The sequence below is a fragment of the Mesoplodon bidens genome, assembly GCF_964165515.1.
Source record: "Mesoplodon bidens genome assembly, chromosome: 7".
NCBI classification, from domain to species: Eukaryota; Metazoa; Chordata; class Mammalia; order Artiodactyla; family Ziphiidae; genus Mesoplodon; species Mesoplodon bidens.
The window spans coordinates 96,003,062-96,030,222 of NC_138164.1; positions in this window are offsets into that span (position 1 = coordinate 96,003,062).

The window sequence follows — 27,161 nt, forward strand, 5'->3', positions numbered from 1 at the left end:
TTGATAGATTTGTAATGAACATTGGATCCAAAAGCAACAGAATACACATTCTTCTCAAGTACACATGGAACTTTCTTGAAAGTAGACTATAAACTAGGATATGAAATGTCTCCCATTGTCGTCTTACAGTGTTTTGTTAAATTCAAGAAGAGTGAAATCATATCAAGCATCTTTTCCAATCACAATGGAATGATACTAGAAATCAACTACAAGAAGAAGACAGGAAAAATCACAAATATGTTGAGACTGAACAGCATGCTACTGAGCATGTTGGGCCAACAAAGGAGTCAAAGGAGAAATCAGAATTTACCTGAAGACAAATGAAAATGAAAATATGACATACCAAAATCTATGGTATACAGCAAAAATGGTTCTAAGGGAAAAGTTTATAGTAATACAGGCCTACCTCCAGAAACAAGAAAAATCTCAAATATGCAATCTAACCTTACACCTAAAAAACTAGACAAAAAAGAACAAATAAAGCCCAGGGGTAGTAGAAGGAAGGAAAGGATAAAAGTCAGAGCAGAAAGAAATACATAAAGAACTCATACAACTCAACAACAAAAAAACAAACAACCCTGTTAAGAAGGGTGCAGGGGGACTGAACAGACATTTTTCCAAGGAAGATGTACAGATGGCCAACAAGCAAATTAAATGACATTTACCATCACTAATTATTAAGCATATGCAAATCAAAACCACACTGAGATATCACCTCACACCTGTCAGAATGGCTATCATCAAAAAGGCAAGAAATAACAAGTGTTGGCAAGCATATGGACAAAAGGGAACCCTCAGACACTGTTGGTGGGAATGTGAAATGGTGCAACCACTGTTGGAAGACAGTATGGAGATTCCTCAAAAATTAAGAATAGCACTACCATATGATCCAGCTATCCCACTTCTGGGTGTTTATCCAAAAATATAGAAATACTAATCCAAAAAGACACCTACACCCACATGTTCATCACAGCATTATTCACAATAGCCAAGATATGGAGACAACCTAATTGTCCTTCAACAGATGAAGGGATAAAGAAGATGTGGTACTTATATGCAATGGACGTGAAGAATATGTTATCTTGCCATTTGGGACAACATGGACAGACCTCGAAGATATTATGCTAAGTGAAATAAGTTAGACAATGAAAGATAAATACCATATGATTTTACTAATATGTGGAAAATAAAAAACTAATCAATAAATAAAAACAAAATAAATGAACAAACCAAACCAAACATGTAGATACAGAGAACAGAGAATTTGTTACCAAAGGGGAAGGTGGGAGGGGCAAAATGAGTATAGAGGATCAACCGTGTTGTGATGGATGGAAAATAAATTTTTGGCTGTGAGCACATGGTAGGGTATACAGGAGAAATACAACACTGTACACACAAAACTTATATAATGTTATAAAACAATGATACCTCAATAAAACAAAGTCAAAACAACCTATATGTCTACCAAAGGAGAATGATAAAGTTTTTTTAATTCATTTTTATTGAAATATAGTTGATTTACAGTGTTGTGTTAATTTCTGCCGTACAACAAAGTGACTCAGTTATATACATATACATATTCTTTTTTATATTTTTTTCCATTAAGGTTTATCCCAAGATATTGAATATAGTTCCCTGTTCTATATAGTAAGACCTTGTTGTTTATCTATTCTATATGTAATAATTTGCTTTGACTAACCCCTAACTCCCAGTCCACCCCTCCTTGTTGGCAACCACAAGTCTGTTCTCTATGTCTGTAAATCTGTTCCTGTTTCATAGATAGGTTCATTTGTGCCGTATTTTAGATTCTACATATAAGTGAGGTAAACTTTTTATTTTATTTAAAATGGAATAATTTACAAAATTAAATATATCATTAAATGAATACATGTATTGTTATATATAACATAGACAAATTCCAGAAACATATTTTTGATAAAAGTAGTCCAATATAAAATAATAGGAAATGTATGAATCCATTTATATAAAGTTCAAAACAAGCAAAAATCATCTATGATGTTAGTAGTCAGTTGTTAACCTTTGCAGGAATTACCTGGACAGAAGGGGGCAGAAGGGGATTTCTAGGATGCTGGTAATGTTGTATTGCTTGATCTAGGTTCTGATTATACACAAACATATATGTTTTGTCAAAATTCATCAAGCTGTACTTATGTTTCATATTTTATTCTGTATGCAGGTTATACTTCAATATGAAATATACCTTTACTAAATTGATCAGAGGAAAATATGCAAATTAGTAAATGTTAAATGTGAGTAATGCACTGCACCATTGTATTACATTCCCACCAGCAGTATATGAAGATACCAATTTCTCCACATCCTTGCCGATACTTGTTATTGTCTGTCTTTTTGATTACAGTCATCCTAGTTGGTGTGAAGTGGTATCTCAAAGAGGTTTTAATTTGCATTTCCCTGATGATTTATGATATGGAACACCTTTCATGAGCTTATTGGCCATTTGTATATCTTCACTGTAGAACTGTCCATTCAGAAACTTTGCCCAATTTCTTTAAAGTTATAAACTTTTAGAGCAGTTTATTTAGGTTTTTAAAAAAGATGATTAGAAAGTACAGAGTTCCCATATACTCCCTCAGCTGTGTCCTCCCCACCCTCCCCACCCTCACAGTTTCCCCCTGTTATTAACATCTTGCATTAGTGTGGTACATTTGCTATAGTTGGTGAGCCAATGTTGATACTTATTATTAACTGAAGTCCATATTTTACATTAGGTTTCGCTTTTTGTGTTGTACATTCTATGGGTTTTGATAAAATGATGATGACATGTATTCACTTTAGAAAAGAGTTTGGCAGTTACTCAAAAGGTTAAACATAGAGTTACCATATGACCCAGCAATTCCACTCCCAAGTGTATACCCAAGAGAACTGAAAATGTATGTCCACACAAAAATTTGTTCACAAGTGTTCATAGCAGCATTGTTCATAATAGCCAAAATGTGGAGACAACCCAGATGTCCATCAACAGATGAAATGGGTAAATAAAATGTGGTATATCCATACAAAGTAATATTATTCAGCAGTAAAAAGAACTGAAGAAATGAAACATGCTGCAACATGGGTGAACCTTGAAAACATTACGCCAAGTGAAAGAAGCCAGTCATGAAAGACTACATATGATTCCATTTATATGAAGTACCTAAAATAATAGGTAAACCCATAGAGACAGAAAGTAAATTAGTGGTTTCCTAAGTTCCGGGGGTTTGTATAGAAATTGGGAATGACTGCTAATGGGTTATGAGGTTTCTTTTGGGATGATGGAAATGTTCTAAAATTGATTGTGGTGATGGATGCATTACTCTGTGAATATACTAAAAACCATTGGATTCTATGGTTTAAATTGGTAAACGGTATAGTATGTGAATTATGTCTCAGTAAAGCTATTTTAAAAGTAACAAAAAATGTGAGTAGTATAAAAACAGGTGTGTATAATATTTTCTAATACTGTCTAACTTAATACTAAATAAATAACTTTTACTTTAAACTGTGAAGCATTGACTTCCACAGGTATTTCCCTCTTACTGTAATCTTGTAGAAAACAGAATAAAATACATGGAACAGACATTAGATGATAGGCACTGAATTTCTCTGATGCTTGGAATAAGGAAAATATTTAAAGTAAGCCCTGCACTTTTTCTAGCTTACTGAATAGAATGAGTTCCTGGCCAGACCAGGGACTGAGATTCCAAAAAGATTCCAGTGGTCTTACTGACTTAAGCAGAGTTGGTATTTGAGGTTGAGGAGGAAGAGGGGGCTAGAAATCATGATGCTGAATAAAGAGAGATGGGAGGTGAGAGAGCGAGAGAGAAACAGAGAGAGACCCACAGATCTTCACTGAACCCACTTAAGTTTTTGGCTGAGTACTGAACAGCACATACAAGAAAGGAATATACTCAAAGTAAGTTAAAGAATCATTAGAAAGCAATGAGCTGGAAAATTCCCAGGGTTCACACAGAGCAGAAATAGTTCATGTTTCTACTAATCAGAGTTGATAGATTTCACAATATAGTGATCATTGAATATAATCTTTAGAATAGTTTCACCTTACCAGTGGGCCAATATTAGGAGTAAAATAAAGGCTACTCTGCACTCACCATAACAAAGCTTAAATACAGATCTTAGGGTAAGCAAACAGATCTTCAAGAAACTTAACTGTGAGTCAGAAAACAGATCATCACTCTCTAAAGAAATATTATAATGTACAACACTTAACAAATTAAATTTTCAAAGGTCATTATTCAGTCAGAAATTTCAAGCAAAGAGACAGGGAAATGTGACCCATAATCAAGAGGAATATGTATCGATCAAAATATATCCAGGAATGACAGACATGATGGAACTAGAAGACTATGACTTCAAAATGGTTATTATAAATCTTAGAATATATTCAAGAATGTAAAGGAAAATATGAACTTCATCAGGTGCAAAGTTGGAGATATAAAACTGAAAAATATAGTGATAAAAGAATTACATCTCTTGTTTTTTTTTTTCTTTTTTTTGGTATGCAGGCCTCTCACTGTTGTGGCCTCTCCCGTTGTGGTGCACAGGCTCCGGATTTGCAGGCTCAGCATCCATGGCTCACGGGCCTAGCCACTCCACGGCATGTGGGATCTTCCCAGACCAGGGCACGAACCCGTGTCCCCTGCATCAGCAGGCGGACTCTCAACCACTGCACCACCAGGGAAGCCCAAGAATTCCATCTCTTAAATGAGAAATATGTTGAAGAGAATTAGCAGAAAATTGAAAGCTATAGAAAAAATCAATAAAATTGAAAAAGGAATAAAACTTATGTAAACTAAATCACAGAGAAAATATCAAAAAGATTATTAACAGATTAGTGATCTGCATAACAGTATTGTTTACTCTAACATACAAGTACTTTTTCTTCCAGAAGTGCAAAAGGTGAAGAAAATATGAGAAAATAATGACTGAAAGTTTTCCAAATTTCTTTAAATTACAAACACTTAGATACAAGTTTACCAAACCCCACACATAAGAAACATAAAGAACACTACTACAAGACACATTATTATCAAATTGTTGAAAGTCAGTAATAAGAAAAACTTTTAAAGGCTTTCAGATTTAAAAGACACATTACATACAGAAGAACAAATACAATAACAGTGGATTTGTTGACAAGACAAAGCGATCAACAAAATAACATTTTTAAAGTGCTGGAAAAAAGTAAATTTTAAAATTTATACCTAGTAGAAATGCCCTTCAAGCATTAAGGAAAAAATGAAGATTTTTTTTCAAACCAACAAAAGCTGTGAGAATTAATTGTTTTCACCTATACATTATAAGAAACATGAATGGAGGGCTACTTTTTTTTCTTTTTAACAAAAAGAAAATTAGAGTAGATAGAAATATGAACCTTGTCATCTGTACAATTTTTACCACTTGAAGTAGAAGTATTAAAATGTTAAGAATTAGTAAATAATGTATGTTAAAAACATATATAAATTAATATATATATAATTATGAAACCACATATTATATTATATTGAATTATGACACCATATATTACATCTTAAAAAGATACGAATGGCCATGTTTGTGTACTGAAATAATACTTTAAACAGAATAAATAATAAGATGCATAAAACTAAAGAATAAATTGACAAGTTGGAAAAGAGATTGGAGAATTTTTTAAGAAAAAAATAAGGAATAAAACATAAAAGATATATTAAAAGGTATAAGAGCTAAATATAATTATGTCAATTTCAGGACTGAAAAAAAATGCCAAGAATGAATGAAAACACAGTGGAAAAAACAAAATGCAGATAAATAGAGCAGAATTTGAAAAGACATCATATTGCAATTATTCATTGAGAATCAAACAGCAGAACTGAAGAGATGTCCATACAAAGACATGATCTGGTGACATTTAAATTAACAAAGGAAAAGAATGCTAGAACTTCCTGAGAGAAGAACAAGCTCTCTAAATATATATGACAATCAAATTGACCTCAGATGTCTTGACCAAAATAACAGATACAATATGAAGTTAAAATAAACTTAAAAATATTAATGGAAAAGGATATTAAACATAGAATGTAATATACAGGTAGATTTTCATTAATGTTCAGGATATATTTAAAAATAGTGTGCAATATATATGGTCTTTAAAGGGTCCCACATAAATAACTAGTGGTATTGGGTTGGCCAAAATGTTCATTCGTTTTTTTCCATAAGATGGTTGTCTTAACTTCTTAGTTGTCTTTAACTTCATTCGAAACAATTTTGTTACATTGTATGTGACAGCTGTCATATCAGCGTGCATTTAAAAAAAAGACATCAAAATTGATGAATTTTTGTGTAGCCGTTTTAATATTGAAGATGGAAGAAAAAAGCAACATTTTTGGCATATTATGCTTTATTATTTTAAGAAAGGTAAAACTGCAACCAAAACGCATTGTGCAGTGTATGGAGAAGGTGCTGTGACTGATCAAATGTGTCAAAAGCGGTTTGCGAAGTTTCGTGCTGGAGATTTCTTGTTGGAAGATGCTCCACAGTCAGGTAGACCAGTTTAAGTTGATAGCGATCAAATTGAGACATTAATTGAGAATGATCAACGTTATATCACATGGGAGATAGCCATCATACTCAAAATATCCAAATCAAGCATTGAAAATCATTTGCACCAGTTTGGTTATGTGAATGGCTTTCTTGTTTGGGTTCCACATAAGTTCAGAGAAGAAAACCTTGACTTTACTTCCGCGTGCATTTCTCTACTTAAACATAATGAAAACGTTCCGTTTTTAAAACAATTTGTGATGGGCAATGAAAAGTGGATACTGTACAATAATGTGGAATGGAAGAAATCGTGGGGTGAGTGAAATGAACCACCACCAACCACACCAAAGTCTGGGCTTCATCCAAAGAAGGTGATGTTGTGCATATGGTGGGATCGGAAAGGAGTCCTCTATTATGAGCTCCTTCCGGAAAACCAAACGATTCATTCCAACAAGTAGTACTCCCAGTTAGACCAACTGAAAGCAGCACTCGATGAAAAGCATCCAGAATTAGTCAACAGAAAATGCATAATCTTCCATCAAGATAACACAAGACTGCATGTTTCTTTGATGACCAGGCAAAAACTGTTACAGCTTGGCTGGGAAGTTCTGATTCCTCTGCCATATTCACCAGACATTGCACCTTCTGATTTCTCCTTACTTTGGTTTTTGCAAAATTATCTTAATGGAAAAAATTTCAATTCCCTGGGAGACTGTTAAATGCACGTGGAACTGTTCCTTGCTCAAAAAGATAAAAAGTTTTGGGAAGTCGGAATTATGAAGTTGCCTGAAAAATGGCAGAAGATAGTGGAACAAAATGGTGATTACGTTGTTCAATAAAGTTCTTGGTGAAAATGAAAAATGTGTTTTATTTTTACTTAAAAATCAAAGGCACTTTTTGGCCAACCCAATACTTTTATGGGCAAATCAGCAGCTGCCTAGGGCTCAAGAAATGGGGTGGGCATTGACCTAAGAAGTAATACAGAAGAGGAATATTTTGGGGGTGAGGTAAACATTCTGTTAGGTGTATACTTTGGCCAAATCACACTTTAGAGATGACAAACACTCCAGGTTTTTCTCATTATAAATAGTAAGAAAAACAAAGTGATGAAAGTGGAAACTGTAGATTGAAAGACTTAATCTTATAATTATTTTTAATGATCAAGACTAATCTATATCTTCAGTTGAGTCAAGAAAATACAAAGAGATCAGGTCATGGTAACTATAAAAGTCAGGATAGTGAGTAATTTTGGAGGGAGGTTGGAACCTGTTTTTGGAAGAGGGTACACTGAAACACTTCTGAAGTGAGCTGGTGAAGTTCTAGTTATTGACCTGGGTGCTTATTACAAAGAAATTCAACTTGTAATAATTAATCAGGCCATACACTTGCTTATCTGTTTTTTAAATTATACAATAAAAATACTTTTCAAAAGAGGTTAAGAGCAATAGAGCAAATCAAAAGTTAAAAAATATATAAAAACTGAAGGCAAAAAATAGAGACAAAGATAAGTTAAAAGAAATCTGGTTTTTTGGAATGATTAATAATAAAGACAATTTCAGATTAATCTAGTAAGATTAATAAGAAAAAATGCAAAAGAAAACAGAACTTGATAAAGGACATTATCCAAAAAAAAGTTTAAAAAATTATATATTAGAAACAAACATATTAATATTTTCAACACAAAATTAAAATTACTGACAAAATTAAAATATCAGAAAGACACAAGAATAGAGAACTTGTATAGCTAAATACCACAAAGATAATTTTACAGTAAGTTCCACCATACTTTTTGGAGGTAATTTATTCCAATCTTATATAAGTTAGGCTGAAGGATTTTTAAAAAGTATCATCAACCCTTCTCATTATGTAAGGCTGCTGATATATTGCCTCCAAAGCAAGAAAAGCAGGTTGGTCATGTCTCTTCCACCCCAGTAAAAGTGAGCTCATTGTAAGGTTTTGGTTTTTTTTTTTAACATATACAGATTGGCTGGGACCTGCTTGGAACAATGTTATTATTTTAAAGACATAATATCTAGAGAGAAACTACTACCAGCTATGACTTGGAGAGTTATATCCTAAACTCTGGAGAGAAAGTGACAGGAAGAAGAGAAAAAAGGTAACATTTATTCAGGGTCAAATATGTACCAGGAATTTTATATACATTATTGCATTCTCCCATTTCCATAATTTTTTATCATGAATGATAATGTTACTAACCCATTTTACAGGGAGGAAACTGAGGCTTAGAGAAGTTAAATATCCTACTTATTACTACATAGGTCATAAGTTTAATAGATGGAACTTGAGCCTAGGTATAATCTATTGTATTCTTTTTAGCTCCTTATCCGGTTGATATTGTTATTAGGTTTGAAACCTGATAGTGTCATTCATTCATGTGTTAAATGTATTAATATAGCCAGAATTAATAAAGAACCCACTATTATAGCTGAGAATGGAATTTTCTACTTTAACACAAACATTTCACTCAGTAAAAGCTAGTATTTTTTTCAAAGACACAAGCATTGCCACTTTAAGGGCCTTTATATGTGTCTAAAGGAGTAAAACATCCCACTCCTAAGCAATCCATTAGTATTTGTGATTAATTAGCATGAAGAATAATGAGGGGACTGAGACCAGAGTACTGTTGCCTTCACTGATTGCTTGAGTTCCTGGATTAATAAAATCCAATTATTTTCTTGTGTAATTGGCACAAAGTTTATTTGTATCTCCTTTTTAATATGTTTGCTAATGATATAAGAACATAAACAAAGCAACTTGTAAATGAATAACAAGTTCAATTAATTCCCCAGGCCTGACCAAATATCCCTGTCTAAAAGTTAGTTCAGAATCCTTATTTATCTGTAAAACACACATCAAGTTAATGGCCCCTGTTTCCCTGACTTGTGTGTTAAAATGGGAGCAAAAAAGCATTATAGCCTTTTAAACAGAAGTGAAAGATCATAGCACTTTGGATTAGAAAAAGGCCAATCAGAGGGAAATCCCTAGTGTTTCAGAGGCTGAACTTTAAGATAGTAGAATGGAGTAGTTTTCTTGAGACTGATTTTAAGATGTCTCTCAAGTGACTCTAATCGTGCCTTCTGGAGTCCTATATGCCAAATCAGTCCCCGTTCCTGCTGTGCCTTGCCTGTCCTTGTTGTCAGATTTGCATACCCCCAGTCCTGCCCCACTTAGATCCTGTTTTATGCAAACTCTAGGCTCAAGTTTGACTTTTCAGACCACTTAGGGCTGTAGACTCTTCAAACATGCCTGGAATCATTTGAGTTGGGGTGAGCCTTGGTCATCTCTATGCTCAATAAGTTAGTTTTTCATCAGCCCATCATTATCTTTTCTCGGCTGCTCTTATTTGGCTTCTGTAGCTTTATCTCACTTAACCTCCATTTCCAATGTTTTAACAGAAATCCTTCCTTAACCCCAACCCATTTGGTTGAGGCTTAAACGGAGTTATTAGTACCTTACAAGATGTCTAAGAACTGTAAGGAAGTATGCTAGAGATTATAGGCACTCTGAACCTATCAGAGTCTTAAAAAAAGTGGGTGAATAATATATATTTGTTTATTTAAATTTAATGGATGAATAGAGTACAGTGGTAAAATTGTTTTTGACAACCATGACCTGCAGTTTCCCACATTAAGTTTAGTTGTCCACTTGATATCTCCACTTTAATAAGCATCCACAACCAAGCTCCTGGTTATGACCAAAAACCTAACTATTTCCACAGTTTTCCAACTCTGGTGATGGTCACTTCTACATGGTTATTGCTCAGATCAAAAATTTTGAATGCAGATCTTCCTCCCCCCTCCATCCTTCATCCAATCTGTCAACCACCCCTGTCAATTTTCCCTTAAAATAAATCCAGCTTTGGGCAATCTCTCACCACCATCACCACTATCACCAAGCCTCCAAGCCACCTTCCTACCTCATATAAATTATTGCAGTAGCCTCTCTACTTCTTCCTCTGCCTGTCTACACTTTATTCTTAATGAAACAGGCAGAATGAGCCTGTTAAAACTTACATCTGATTATGCCACAAAAGCTTTGATTTCCTTTGTTCTCACTCAGAGTAAAAGTCAAAGTCCTTACATTGGTTTATAAAATGTACACTTTTTTTTTTCCCCCATTCACCCTAATCTCATCTTCTAGTCACTCCTCTTTTTGAATAACTTGACTGGTTTTGTTTTGGGGTCTTTGCATTTGCTGCTTTCCTCATTTAGAATATTAACTGAAATTCTAATTTATCTGTATAGATAGTGCCCTTACCTACTTTAGGTTTTTAGTTAAATGTCCCCTCTTCACTGTGTCTTTCTCTTACCATCCTATTTCAAACATTATCCCCCCAAACTGCCCACCCCCTTTCTCTGCTTTATATTGTTTGCTACAGAATTTGTCACAATCTAATAAGTGCATTATGTATTATATATATATATATATATATATATATATATATATATATATGTATAGATATATATTTTTTTCTGTCTCCTTCTACTAAAATATTAGCTCTGAGAGTCCAGGGATTTTTGCATTTTATTTCCAGCTATATCCCCTGCACTGACATAGTTTCTGCCACATATTAGTTGTTCAGTAATTATCTGTGAAGTGAGTGACTGGATATGTCTGTGGTGGACAGGATTATGTTACAGTTCTTCACATCCTTCCTGGATTAGACATCCATACCTTTCCCCCTGTAACTTTGTAGTGCTCTCCCACTTTAGGGGTGACGTAAGGGGGCTTCCCATTCCTTAACTAAGAGCTTTTCCATGTAATTTCCTTTTTAAAGCTGTTGAACAGTCATGCAGACATCTCCTGCACCTGTCACCACATGACAACATTCCCCAGGCTAGCCAGCTAAACCCAACCAAGATCAAAAGAGCTGCCTAGCTGAGCCCAGCATACACCAACTACCCCTAGGAAACCCCTAGATATAAACTAAATAAATGCATATTGTTTAAAACAATAAGCCACTGGGTTTAGAGGTATTTGTTACACAGTAATAGTAACAACTTAAACAATGGGCCATAGAACAAATTTTCTCAAACTCCAACAATGATACAGTGCCTTCCCAATGAGTTAATATGCTATATGAAATGAAGCCATAAAAATTAAATAATATTTTATATTTTTACATGGTTACTGGGAAGCTCAAACTATGTTGTCTACTCACTAGCAATTTATTTTACACCAATTTCAGAATATAATCACTCTCTTCTCCCATACGCTGTTCACTTATTACTTGGTTCTTATTTTAAATCTTTTTTAAATTGTATTTTTCCCATTTTACATTAATCCATTTCAAATATTTTTTTTACAAATAAGAGTTGTGTGAATTAAAAATAATAGCAATTATTATAATAGCATACTCAGTAGAATTTGTATGTTGATGCTGCAACATAAGGCTTATTAATCTTTAATCAATCTTCTGGAGTCCACATTCTAGTTTATATAATATTAAGAGGGTACATTCTATCATCTATTTTCTGTGTCTTAATAGCTTAATATTGAGCTGAGCAGTAAAAGGCATAGGACTTCTGAAATGACACTAAATATTTTACATACAATTAAATCATTAATTTTCCAACTGGCTTCTATATCATGGTTGTTAAATTAGTTCCTAAAATGATTAATATAATAAAACATATTGTCACCTCCTAAACAATAAATTCTGATGTGAATAATAAATTATAACAGAAAGATCTAAATCACTTTAAGCCCTGTTTTTTTTAATCTAAAATGAGTTGCAAATTTTCTCAGAAACACTAGTTTAAAATAATAGACAGGCCCGACTGCGGGCCCCGGGTGCAGAGACGGCTCCCTACCCCCCGCGCGGCAGAATCAGTGCCCTCGGTAGGGATGGGGTGAATCTGCCAGGAACGAGGCAAGGCCCACCTGGGACGTGCCGGCGAGGACTCTCCCCTAATGAGGTGGATAGACCTAAAGTCTGTCATATAGAGTGAAGTAAGTTAGAAAGAGAAAGAGAAATACCGTATGCTAACACATATATATGGAATTTAAGGAAAAAAATGTCATGAAGAACGTAGGGGTAAGACAGGAATAAAGACACAGACTTACTAGAGAATGGACTTGAGGATATGGTGAGGGGGAAGGGTAAGCTGTGACAAAGCAAGAGAGTGGCATGGACATATATACACTACCAAACGTAAAATAGATAGCTAGTGGGAAGCAGCCGCATAGCACTGAGAGATCAGCTTGGTGCTTTGTGACCACCTAGAGGGGTGGGATAGGGAGGGTGGGAGGGAGGGAGACGCAATAGGGAAGAGATATGGGAACAGATGTATATGTATAACTGATTCACTGTGTTATAAAGCAGAAACTAACACACCATTGTAAAGCGATTATACTCCAATAAAGATGTAAAAATAAACAAAAACAAAAAACCGCGTGGCTGATTAAAATGAAAACGTCTAAGGTCAAAAATAAATAAATAGAAAATTAGAATTAAAAAATAAATAAATAAAATAATAGACAGTCAAATATTTCTAAAATGTTATATTAGCCTTTAATTTTTCACAACTAATTCACAGCAATAATTTTTCTTCAAACACAAATATCTCCTACAAACACACAACCATAAACTAACTTATTTGCAAATTGGTTTTTGAAATTTTCTTAAACCAAAAGATTGAGACAAAAATAGCGAATTGAGGGGCTTCCCTGGTTGCGCAGTAGTTGAGAATCTGCCTGCCAGGGTTCGAGCCCTGGTCTGGGAACATCCCACATGCCACGGAGCAACTGGGCCCGTGAGCCACAACTACTGAGCCTGCGCGTCTGGAGCCTGTGCTCCACAACAAGAGAGGTCCCAATAGTGAGAGGCCCCCACACGGCGATGAAGAGTGGACCCCGCTTGCCACAACTAGAGAAAGCCCTCACACAGAAATGAAGACCCAACACAGCCATAAATAAACAAACAAACAAATAAATATTTTTTTAAAAAAGCGAATTGAGTAATAACTTTCTATGCTGATTTTTTTCAATTTAGTAATAGAAGTTATATATTAAAGGATTTTTGAAATTAAATTTACTGTATTTGAGCTTAACATTTTGAATTCAATTAAAGGCTTTTAAAATGAAAGTAAAGTGTAAAATTCACTTTGTTTCTAAAGCTTGATCATGTTTAGTCAGATTATTTCAATGTATACTAATTCATTTTCAGCACAGAGATTAAATTTCAGCACAGAGATTAAAATGTGCTGGTAGAAGTGAGGCTGATAAGGTCAGAGGTAAGGAATTGAACTGGAAATTGAATTAACAACCAACTTATGGTGGCCAGAAATACAACTGGATATATAAATGAAACAAGTGAATCTCTCCTGTTTTCAAACTGGTAGGAAAGAAATGACTGCAGAGAATTCAAAATAGCAGTAATACTACAACTTTGAAAGACTCTCTTTGTGATTCCAAGTGAGTTCTCTTTGTATCAGGGTCTCAAGGAATGGTCCATGATCTAAAATGTGTTCCATAGAATTTCACTGTTCTGCACCAGTTTCCAGGGTTTATGGAAGACAAGTCCCAGTGGAAAACTGGGAACAAAAAGGGAAAACAAGATCTTATGAAGTACAGAAGTCCAATTAGATGTAAAAGAAAGAGCATTATGGTAGGGAGGAGACAGACTGTGATAGAATTTTTTCTTATGCCTAAAACCTTTCAATTCAACAAGCTGATTTTCAGAAAGATTACAGGTTGATATTCCCAAAGATTGGAAAACAACTTAATAGAAGTTAGTTCCGAGTGGAAAGGCAATGTTTCCTCATTCCCCTTTTTAGTGTTCATGCTTACCTAAGCCTTATTCTCTGTTTAAATCCTCATTCCCTAAGGAAATGGGAATTTAAGAGGAAAAAAGTGAAGCCTTTCTAACTACATACACTTACTTGCACTTTACCCCTTTCACTAGTATAAACAGATCATCCTCCCATCCTTCTCTTATGATATTGGAAATCTGAAAAACCATTGTATTAATTTTCACCCTATTATTTGGAGAACTAAATTTGCTAAAGTTTGTTATTGTACTGAGAAATGTTATTGTATTTGCTGCCATTAAACGCAAAGAAATGGTTTTTAAGTGTAGGAAACATTTCAAGAAATAGATATATTGTCTGCTCAATTGTATTAATAATTAGAGGTGATTAATATAATTAATGTACTAAATCCTTAAGAACATAGACTCTAAGGACATATACATGATTTATTAGCTGTATGAACTTGAGCAAGTGACTTAATGTTTCTAATCCTTGTTTTCTTCTCTTCAAAAGACATTGATAATGAATAAAACATTTGAGTAGACAGTTCCCCAAATAAGAATAAGATGTACAAATGGTCAATAAGCACATGAAAATATGCTTGATTTCATTAGTCATCAGAGAAATGCAAATAAAATTCGCAATGAGATACCACTTAATATCCATTAGGACAACTTTAATCAAAAACATAACAGCAAGTTTTGGTGAGGATGTGGAAAAATTGGGAGTTTTACATACTGCCAGTTGAAATGTGAAATGAGGCAGCCACTTTAGAAAACAGTGTGGATGTTCCTCAAAAGGTTAAACAGAGAGTCATTGTACAACTCAGTAATTCTACTCCTAGGTATATACCCAAGAGAAATGAGTCATATGTCCATACAAATACTTGTAGACTGGTGTTCATAGAAGCATTATTTATCACAACCCAAAAGTGGAAACAACCTATATTGCCATCAACTGATGAATAGATAAAGTGTGGTATATCCATACAATGGAATATTATTAAGCAATAAAAATAAATGAAGAACCGATACATGCTAAAGCATGGATGAACCTTGAAAACGTGCAAATGAAGTAAGCCAGTCATAAAAGACCACATACTGCATGATTCCATTTATGTGAAATGTTCAAAATAGGCTGAACTATAGAGACAGTGTAGATTAGTGGTGGCCTAGGGCTGGAGGGTGGGAGTGGAGTTATAAAAGAATTAAAAAAGAATGAATGCTAAAAGGTATGGGGTTTTGGAGGGGAGGAAAGATGATAAAAATGTTCTTAAATTGCTTATGTTGATGCTTGCACAACTCTATGAATATACTGAAAACCATTGAATTATACACTTTAAATAATGAAATATATGGTAAATGAATTATGTCTCAATAAAGATGTCATTAAAAAAGACATTCATAATTTTAACTAGCCCAATTGTTTTTGTTATGTGTGTGTAGGTAAACAAGGGCATATAAGATGCAGCACCATGTCTAATAAATATATAACAAACGATACAGTATTTTTCACTTATTTACTAACTTTCCAGGGTAAAGCAAATTGCCCAAGATAATTTACAGCTAGTAAGAGATGAATCAAAGATTATATTTACTTCTGTTAGATTCACTTCAGATTTTCCAATCTTAATCTGAAAAATTGATGAGTGAAGCTCCATGTATGTTTCAATTATAAAACTGTTACTGTGAGAGATGTTAAAACAGATATAACTATATACCAAACTTGCCCATTAAAAGAAAAATATTTGCAAATCACCTTTGAACAATAACTTGAAAATCTTTATCTTCTTAGATTACAAAAAACACAAAACTTGTTATAAAAGCACACCTACATTCTAAATGAATGTCTAGAACACTAGATGAATCTTTTCCATTGAAACTATCAGTCACAAACCATCAGTTTCCCTGTGACTTTGCTTTTAATATATTTGACCTGATGTCTTTTCCTTTTTACATAAATTGAGATATACAAACACACGTATTTTCACCTTTAATATTTTTGATAATTTCCTTAGAATATATCTTAACTCTCTGTCTTTTAAATCCTCTTTGACAGAAGTAGAGGCGGTTAATGAATCCGTTCTACTAATCTTTTATATTTGTCGGAGATAGATAAAGCTGATTCAGGTGGCATATGTGAAGGTATTAAACAGAAATCTAAAGCAATATGTTTGGATTGCTATGATTTATAATTCGTGTTTTATTTTAATTTTTTTCCAGTTCAACTTTGTTTAACTGCCCAAAATGTTATGGTGTAAAATGTTGAAATAATGCATCTTAACCATCCACTGATAACTCTTTTTTAAACAGCAAAATATCCTACTGTTCAAAAACAAATTCACCACAAACAACAGCACAAAACAACCTGTGTTAACATTAAACTCATACACACACAGTTCTACATATAATTCATTCATTTGTGTATGTATAATTCTGAGTTAAGGCAACAAGAAATCTAACCAATTTGACAATAGCCCAATAGCTAAGAATTACTAAGAAGCTTATGTTTTCCCTACAGTTTACTAAGAATTCAGTCTACATTTTATAAAGATGGAAGTTATGTACTTTTTGGTGTTCTAAACATATCTTTTCAATTCCACAAAATAACCTACTGAGGTCTCAAAACTCCCAGCATTTGGCCGAGCATATATAAGTTATATAGAACAAGAGACTTTTTTTTCAACCCCTGACATTCTTCTAGATAACTTCACAGTAGTAAGTCCTATCACATCCAGGATGTTCTTCCTATCTGAATATCTTAAAGAACCAGTGTCCAGGTGGCTTAACACGTGAAAAAGCACTTTTGGAGGAGATGGAAAACCTGAGTTCAAGTACCATTTTTGTTCTAGACTTGTTTCAAAATCACTGTTTTCTCCTCTATATTATGGGGCTATGATGCCTTCCACAAAAGGCTGTTTTGTGGTTGGAGTGAGATGAGGTTTATGAAAGAGCTCTACAAATGTAATGAGTTACAATTATCATTTTCGTTAAGACAGTGTTAGGCAAAGAGGAGTGGAAATAGCATAACAGATTAGCTTTTGAAAGGGACTCAGCACCCATGCAGTCTGCATTTTCTTCTTTTTATTTTCAGAGCCAAGAGACACTGTAATATTTCCTCTAATTGCTACATATGTGATATCATTTTCTTCCAAAATATCCTGAAAAATTAGCTTTTTACCATCAATTTTTGTAAACAATTTTTAAAATTGTTTTTTTTAGTCTTCATTGAGTGACATTGGTGAGTTTTGAAATTCTGTAATGTAATGGAGGCCAAAATTATTAATACAAATGACCCTGCAAATCATGAACTAATTAATTAACTCCTCACATGCAGAGCCTTTGTCTAATTTTGCTATGGTGTTACACAGTGGCTAGGACACTGTACATTCAGTTAACACCATTCAGTAACAACTCAGATATAGATAGGAGTGTGCAAAACCACATATTTCAGTGAGCAAGCTTTTCTTCCTCTAAATCTGAAAGTAATATCTAATCCTAGAATTAAAGAGAATGGAGTAATGGAAAGACCTTTAACTTAATTACTAACAAAAAGTGTAGCAACCAAGAGGGAAAATTTAAATGAATATTAACTGTAAAAAATAACAATAATAATTTATTATGTAGTAAAAAGTAAAAACATGATGACAGTTATGTGTAAGGAGGTGGGGGTATGTTTTTTGAGGTTCTTCTCTAGTATAGCAAGAGGACAAAGTGACTGATTACATTATGCTTTGCTAAAGGGCTATGCACGTTATAATTTCTCAAATAACCAACAGGTATAGAGTAAATACATTCTAAATTGTGGGTAGGGAGAGAATGAATGTTAAAAATGTTTAATCAACAAAATGGAAGGCAAAAAGGAGAGAAAAAAAGTTTAGAAAAAGCACAATACATGATGATAATTATCAAAAATATATGAGAAATCATATTAACTGTAAACAGATTACATTCTCTGATTAAAGTACAAAGATTATCACAAAGCAAAATCCAACAATATGCTGTTTTCAAGAGATACAAGATAAAACACGCACACACACACACACACATTTTTAGGTGAAATGAAGTTACCAACTTAACCCAGGAAATGATAAACAAAATAATATTTGAATTGTTTTATTAGTGTCAGATAAAAAATATTTATAGAATGGAACCTTATTATAAATAAAAAGGGTCACTTTATGATGATAAAGAGTTTAAATTCACCAAGTATATATTACAATTTAAAAATGCATATGCATCGGGTGATACATTCTCTGATTATTTTAAAATAAAATAACAAAATATATTTTTATATTGACAAAATTTGTTCATAATGAGATATTTTTCATGTTTCTCTCTATAACTGACAGAACAAGAAATTAATATAACTATAAATATATAATTGACAAAGAACAACAAGAAACCCAGGAAAAATATAGATTTCAGTAGCATAACTAACAAATAACTGTACACAGCCAGACACACACACACTCACACACTGCATCCAACAGCTATAGACATTAGGCTGTTATTAAGATTATAAGATAATAGAAATAGATTTGGAATACTTAGGTTTTAGAAAATCATTTACATAAAATAAATGCTATCTATTATTGTTATGGTTTTGAAACACTTCTATAAACTGTTGCCTACCTACTTCTCTAAACTTTTCTCTTGCCAATTCACCTCAGTTTAAATACTCATGCAGATGTTTATAAAGTTTATACTTCCCTGCAATCACATTTAATTTCATGCTCCTCTGATTTTGTCCTTTCAGATCCCTTTGCCTGGAATTTTCTAGATTATTCCTACTCTTGTGCATACTGTATTGTGATTGAATTTTATGGAAATAGCCCCCCCCCTTTTTTTTTAATGAGCATGCTCTATGCCACTGCAAGTGACCTGATAGAAATGTTCTTCTAATACCTAATTTACCTGATAACTCCTACTCTGCTTAAATTGTAATAGTTCCTAAAATCGTCACTCACTTGAATAAAACAACTAACTTTTAAAAAATTTTGCCTTATCCCTGTGTTGAATTTCTATCCTTAGTACTCACCCTGCTCCCAAATTTAGAAACCTTTGCTAATTCACACACACACACACAATATAATTTCTATTGCCTAGATTCTTCCTTCCCCTCATATCCAAGCTGAGCCTTCTCTTTTAACCTATGATTAGTTTAATCATATATTAATAATTTACCCTTCTATCTTTCCTCCTACGGTTCAAGAAGTTAGCTTCCTTCCAGGGTGCTAACAACTCCACAAATTATGTCTCCCACTGAAGTTAGCTCTGATTATTTGGAAGACTGACCAAACTAAATACATTCTGCCTTTTCATAAATATAGGGAAGAATCCAGGTACAGTTTCTTGCCAAATATGTGAAACTGTGTTTAGTGTTTATTTACAACATGAATAAATTATATGACTTAGGTTGTAAACTCATGGAAAAAATAACAAAATCAACCATGCTTTAAATATTCCTTTAAACGTTATCTGCTATACATTAAATCATTCATTAATGTTGGTGGATCTTTTGTGCTTTTTATTTAATCATGGCCTCTGTCTTCTTTCTTCTCTTTTCTCAAGAAATGATAATGTGGTACTTCCTAGTCTCTGCTGCTTATATTATTATTATTATTACACTACTTACCTTATACTCTTGTTATGCATTATTTTAATTCTATGGTTTTAAGACAAAATGTAAGTGAAATTGGAGAAGGAGAAATTTCCATGAGTTTTAAAGGTATTACAAAGGCATCTCTGAGCCTGTAAGATAAGAGAAACAGATTCATTTTGATCCATGGATGATAATTACTTCTCATCAGTTTAAGAGTATTAAAATACTTGGGAACATTTTATTATTATCCTTAAGTAGGAAATTGCACTTTTTGAAATGCCAGATTTTAAATATTTAATTTAGGAATAATGCCAGCTCCTATGTTTTTGTTAACATTAGGACAGAGAAAATCAGTAGCTCCTAACAGGGTTATATGTCACATGAGAAAGATTATCTTTACTGTGAAACTGTGCCAATGTATTAACTATTTTTTCTTATTATTCTGGATCAACACCATAATTAAGTTCATAAACCTATGACAGTTGGTATGGTTTAAATTTAGTTTCCCTCAGAGGTAAGTTTGGAGAACTAAATATTGAACTGACTTTGCTAACATACCATATGAAATATCAATGGCTCCACTTATTCATGTATTCACTTTTAAACCCCTCTTTGCCTTGACTTCCGCATCATAGTAAAGATTAACTATACCCACCCACTTGCTCAAACCAAAACCCAGGGGACATCTTTAATTTTTCACTTTCCTTCACACACCACATTTAATCCACTAGTAGTGCTGTTTCTACCTCCTAGTACTTACTGTATTTCATAGTTCCTTTCTGTGTTCAAGGCTACAATTTTAACACAGGTTCCTATCATCTCCCACCCTATTACAACAGACTCTCGGCTGCTCTCAATGAGCCTCTCTTACCCTCATGTAATAGTTACCTTTATAAATAAATAACTCACCAAATGCTTCCACCTACTGTCCTCTAATGGCTTCTTAATGCACTTAAGATATAATTAAAAACTCCTTATCAAAGCCAACCAAGGACTGAATATGACATGAGTTTTACCCATCCATTTGACCTCATTCTGTCAACCTCTTATCAGCAACAATCAGGACAGTCACACTGCTGTACTTTCTGTTTCTTGAACACGTACAGCTCATTCTCATTTTTGCCCTTTCTATTCCCTCTAAAGAGAATGCTTTTCTCCCAGATATTCTCTTTGCTGGTTCCTTCTCAAATGTTAACACTTCAGAGAATTCTTTTCTGTTACTTCACCTATAGTCACCTCCCAACACCCACAGGGCAGTCAGTTTCTTTACTATATCACCTTTTTTCACTTCATACAATTATATGTGAGTATCTGAAATTATTATCCTCTTTGTTCATTGTCGACATCTCCTCCACTAGAAATCTTGTTTGTTTCATGCACCATTTTGTTAGGAAGGTTAGGATAATATCTTGCATTATGACAGAAGAACATCAAACACCTCTTTCATGAATGAAGTCTAATATTTTTTGTAAAATTTAAAATTTAACTTGATCTTTTAATAGAAAGTATAGATACTACATGAAAAACTATGATTCTGAAAAATTCTGAAAATCTGAAATCTCAGTTTATACATCCCAAAATGAAAATCTATAAAACATTTGACTTTCTCAGGAGTAATAGACACTGAGACATGACTGCTGCCTTGAATCTTTGATTCCAGTTTTGCTGTGTGGTGAACAAAATCATCATACAACGCAGAGCATATCACTTTACTAGATCTGAATACTGTTAATAAACTCAAAACCTCTGAAAAGTGGCAGAGAGCCTAATTATGTAGAACATGGGGAAAACAGATGCTCCCTCCCATACAATGGATTGCATAAACTGTCAAAATTCATTGCAGCTGAGAGCACCTGAATGACAAGACTTGGCTCTTTTGGAAGCCTGGCACATGATGACAAACAGGATGTCGGATGCCTCTCTTAGTGTTGCAATATGAGTGATTACAGTCCAGAAGTTCTTGTTCCCAGGTGTTCCCACTACTTACACTGAGTTCTTATGACACTAGAATTGCTCAGTGTTGCCGAGGAACACCCAAAAATGCCAAAGGGGATCCTAGAGTTTCTAGCAAGTACTGTGAAAATAAAAAACCTGAGAAAGCACATAGAACAAAACTTACTTCACATGATCAAATGAACTTTAAAGAGACTCATCAGTTTTTTAAGCTCTATTGATATATAATTAATACAAAAAACATTGTACCCATTTAATGTACACATCTTCATGAGTTTGGACATATATAAACACCCATGATACCATCACCACAATCAAGGTACTAAACATATACATTACCTTCAAAAACTTCTGTGTGTGTGTGTATTTGTGTGTGTGTGTGTCTGTGTGTGTGGTGGCAAGAAAAATTAACATGAGATCTATCTTCTAAATATATGTTAATTTTTCCAGCTTTATAGAAATGTTGACATATAACATGTAAGTTTCAGTGTACAATGTGATGACTTGATGCATGTACATATTGCACAACGATTACCACAATAAGGCTATTTAACACCTCCATTCCCTTACATAATTACCTTTTTTTGTAGTGATATATTTAAGATTTACTGTCGTAATAAATTTCAAGTATGTAATACAGTACTATCAGTTATAGCCATTATGCTGTACTTTATAACCTCAAAACATATTCATCTTATAGCTGGAAGTTTGTACCCTTTGACCAATATCTCCTAATTTTCCTCATCCTTAGCCTCTGGCAACTGCCACTCTAGTCTCTATTTCTATGAGCTCAGTTGTTTAGATTCCATGTGTAAGTAAGAACATATTTATTTATATGCTCATGTAGTTATATATATAACATATATACATATATATACACATATATATACATATATATATACACACACTTATATAGTAGTTGTCTTTCTCTGTCTGAATTATTTCACTTACTAGAATATCTGCAAGGTCTTTCCATGTTGTTGCAAAAAGCAGAATTTCCTTCTTTTTTATGACTGAATAATATTCATAAAATATATACAATACATATGTAACATTAATATGTATACACATACATACACACATATATACACACACATACATACATATATGTACATTTTCTTTATAAACTTGTCCTTTCATGGACTTAAGTTGTTTCCACGCCTTGGCTATTGTAAATAATGCTGCAGTAAATATGGAAGTCCAGGGAGCTCTTCAGGATAGTGATTTAATTTCCTCTGGACATATACCCAGAAGTAGGATTGCTGGATCATATTGTGGTTCTATTTTTAATTTTGTTGAAGAATGTCCATACTGTTTTCCATAGTGGCTGTACTAATTTGCATTCCCACCAACATTGTGCAAGTCTCTAAACATATTTTAAAGATTACCATGCTGTATTGTTAACTATAGGTATTATGTGGAATAGGAAATCTCTAGAACTGAATCATCTTGCATAACTGAAATGTTATATCCATTGAGCAATAATTGCCCATTTCCCCCTCTCCCCAGCCCCTTGCCACCACCATTCTATTCTCTGCTTCTATGAGTTTGACTATTTTAGATTCCTCATATAAGTTCAATCATGATGTATTTTGTCCTTTTGTGACTAGCTTATTTAACTTAGTATAATGTAATTCCCTCTAAGACCATCCACGTTAGCACACATGGCAGGATTTTCTTTGTTTAAGGCAGAATAATATTTTGTTGTATGCATATACTACAGTTTCTTTATCCATTCATCTGCTGATAATATCTGTTCTGTTTCCATACCTTGGCTATTGTGAATATTGCTGCAGTGAACATGGAGGTGCAGATATCTCTTTGAGATGCTGATTTCAATTCTTTTGGGTATGTATCTAGAAGTGGGATTCCTGAATCATATGGTAGTTCTTATTTTAACTTTTTGAGTGACCTTTGTATTGTTTTCCATAGTGGCTACACCTTTCTACGTCCATTCTACATTCCTATCAACAGTATATACGGTTCGCTTTCTTTCACCATGTCAATATTTGTTATCTGTCTTTTTTTTTATAATAACATACTAACAGGTTCAAGGTGATATTTTATTGTGGTTTTGACTTGTGTTTTCATGATGCTTAGTGATGTTGAGCACCTTTTTATATACCTGGTGTACATTTATATATATTCTTTGAAGAACAGCCTATTCAAGTTCTTTGCCCATCAAATCAGTTTTGAATCAAGCCAGAACTAGCCTCAGTTATCCTCATTCCTCTCTTTATAATGTTCTCCTTTCTTATGTCAGACTTGATTTCTTTAAAAGAAACTTAATTTTTAAAATTTAGTCACAAAGTTCTAAAAATAGATTACATGATGCCTAGATAATTGACTCATATATTACACCATTGCTATAATACAAAGACTCTAAAATGCCTTCTCATGTCTGAATGTGCGTGTAGTAAAATAAGCTAACCATAATGTAAACTCATAGAATATAAGTTCCATCACTTGCTGATACATTAATTGTCACGACCAAAGATTCTTTTTTCTCTTTCTCACTATCTGCCCACTCTTCCATCTTTGGTGGAAGTAGGTGTTTTCACAGCAAGATAAAATAAAAGAAGTTATATTTTTGTAAAAGCAATGGAAGTCCAGAGAAGAGATTAGATACTGGTGGTGGTGGTGGTTTAGAGTTAGGTATTAACCAGAAATTTTGGGTATTGATGGGAATTGGAGAGACAAGATGTAGGTCTAAAGAGTCATTCTACTATGTGGGAGTCAAAGGAATGAGGGAGGAAAAGGGCTTACCAAAGGGGATCATTTTCTTATCCCCCAGAGGCATGAGTAATGAGAGAATGGACAGTGTTATCTAGTGATCTATACAGCTGAAGAATAGTTCCATCCGCATTTTTAAAATTGGGAATTATAGAATGTAACTCAAACTGACTTATGCAAAGAAAAATATAGTGATTCATTACATGAGACAAATCTAGAGTTAATCTAAGGTCAGGGAAGGTAAAGTCCAAGGCCATTGATATTATTTTCTCTACCTAATTTCTTCATCCGCAAAATGGGAAAAATATTAGCATTTACTTCAAAGGGTGGTTGTGAAAACTAAGTGACTTGGCATATGTAATGTACTAATAAAAATGCCTACCATGAAATAAGTATTAGCTATAATTCCTTTTTATTAACAAAGATATTTTTCAAAAGCTATAGAATAGTTTGTGCATGTTCTGGTTTTCTTTCAGGAGGGGATTTTCTAGTGAAAAAAAATTTCAATTAAACTAAGATATAAAGATTTTAGCACAATTAAAAAAGAACATTTTGAAGAAAAAAAATAATAAAATACTTAATAATTATGCCAACTTTGTGGGATAAGTTTCTACTTCCTTGACCAAAATGTGAAGGGGAATTATAGCTCAACATTTTAATTTTTAAATCTGAAACACATTATTAAATCCATTTTAAATATGCTTCCCTGTTTTAATCTTCACCATCATTGGTATTTACAGATATGTGAGCAAAGAATGTGGATGAAGCAAATGAGCAAGATATATTTTCTACAACTCTTATGGGGTAACACCTTACATGTGTTCAACAACAACAACGACAAAATATACAAGCAATGTCAGGCAGGTGATAAAGCATATGCTCAAAGCACAAGCTTTAATACTCAGTCAGGTATAAGATCCCTTAACTTTCAGTCTTCCCTGCTCTAAAGACAACACCTGCCCTAATTTAATAGTCAGACTTCCCTCCTTCTTTTTCATTTTAAGTAGTCTCTCTCCTCCAGACCAAATTGGACTCTCCATATGTACATTGATTCCAATCCCCTCCCAGTCTCAAAAGAACATCATTGACCTTTTTTCTCTCTTTCCATTTGTCATGATCCTTTAAATTCTCCCTTTCCATGTGCCTTTTCATCTGCTAATCATGATAATAACCTTTCTTATATTAACAATGATTCCTTACCCTGCCTATATTGTGGTTATGTCATTTGTCTCTATATCTTGTCAAATCTAAATACCTCAAAAGATGGTTCACCCTCACTACCTCTTCAGCTTATGTTTTGTTCCTCTTTCCCTCACTGCAGCCTGACTTCCATGTCCTCCATCACATTAGCAAATGTACTCTGACTTTGGACAATTGGCCTAACATCTCCAGCTTTAGTTTTGCCATTTGCAAAGCAAAATATCAGCACTTAGGTTATTATGAAGATTTAATGAAATAAAATAAATGAATTTTTATGTACAATGCCTGGCACATAAGTAACATTCCAATAGATATAAATTAATAATGGTGATGTATTTACTGAATAAATTTAAAGTTATTCCTGTGAAATTTCACTAATATAATGTAAGTGAAAAACTATATATAGGAAATGGATAAGGCATGAAAGTGAGTATATTTTCAGAAAATAACTATCTGCTTCATGGTGGTGGTAGTGGGGAGACCCTTTTATTTAGGTAGATTGACACTTTATGAATCTTTTTGAAGAGTGGCCAAGATGGTGGAGTAGAAGGACCCTAAGCTCACCTCTTCTCACGAGCACACCCAAATCACAATCTGCAGAAAAACTAACATTGAAAAAGTCTGAAACCTACTAGAAAAGGTCTTCTACAACTAAAGACATAAAGGAGGAATCACATAAAGGAGACCCATGGGAAGGGTGGACTTTTGTTATAATCAAATCCCATACCCTCCGGGTTGGCAGCCCACAACCTGGAGAATAATTGTGTTACAGAGCTTCTCCCACAGGAGTGAGAGTTCTGAGCCCCACGTCAGCACCCCCCCCCACAGCCTGGGGATCTGGCACCAGGAGGAGGAACACCCAGAGCATTTAGCTTTGAAGTCCAGCAGGGCTTGATTGCAGGAACTTCACAGGACTGGGGGAAGTAGAGACTTCACTCGTAAAGGGCACACACAAAATCTCATGTTCCCTGGAACCAAAGGCAAAAAGCAAAAACAGTAATTTGATAGAAGTCTGGACCAAACCTACCTGCTGGTCTTGGAGGGTTTCCAGGGGAGGTGAGCGTGGCAGACATATCTGGGAGTATTCATCTGCATGAACTCTCCTGCAGGCTGACATCTTTGGTCATTAGCACCAAGACCTGGCTCCACCCAACAGCTTGTAGGCTCTAGTGCCAGGATGGCTCAGGCCAGACAACTAACTGGGTGGGAACACATCTCCAAGCATCAGCAGACAGGTTGCCTAAAGACTTCCTGAGCCCACAGCTGTCTCTAAACCCACCATTTGACATGGCCCTGCCCACCAGAGGACAAGCACAGGTCCCTTCCACCAAGAAGCCTGCACAAGCC